Here is a 393-nt window from a genome sequence, read left to right as displayed (position 1 = left end):
CCACCCAGGGGGGTGCCCAGGATGACTCCATCAGCCCCACGAGTTACGCCTGACTCCGTTAAGGAAAAGAGGGTCATTGTCGTAGGTGATTCCCTTCTGAGGGGAACCCAGGGCCCAATGTGCTGACCAGACCCACCCCACAGGGAAGTCTGCTGCCTCCCGGGGGCTCAGGTTAGGGACATCACCAGGAAGCTCCCTGGTCGTGTTCAGCCCTCAGATTATTACCCACTACCGGTCATGCAGGTGGGCAGCGATGAGACTGAGGATAGCAACCCAAAAGACATGGAAAGGGACCTCCGGGCACTGTAGCAATTGGCTGCAGGATTGCCTATTCCAACCCAACCACGTGATTCGCCTTTCACTGACAAACATGACCCAAAAGCAAATGAAACC

The sequence above is a fragment of the Eurypyga helias genome, unplaced genomic scaffold (genome assembly GCF_000690775.1).
Source record: "Eurypyga helias isolate BGI_N326 unplaced genomic scaffold, ASM69077v1 scaffold28162, whole genome shotgun sequence".
Lineage (NCBI taxonomy): Eukaryota > Metazoa > Chordata > Aves > Eurypygiformes > Eurypygidae > Eurypyga > Eurypyga helias.
The sequence above is the reverse complement of the archived record's forward strand: the minus strand, read 5'-3'. Positions refer to the sequence as shown.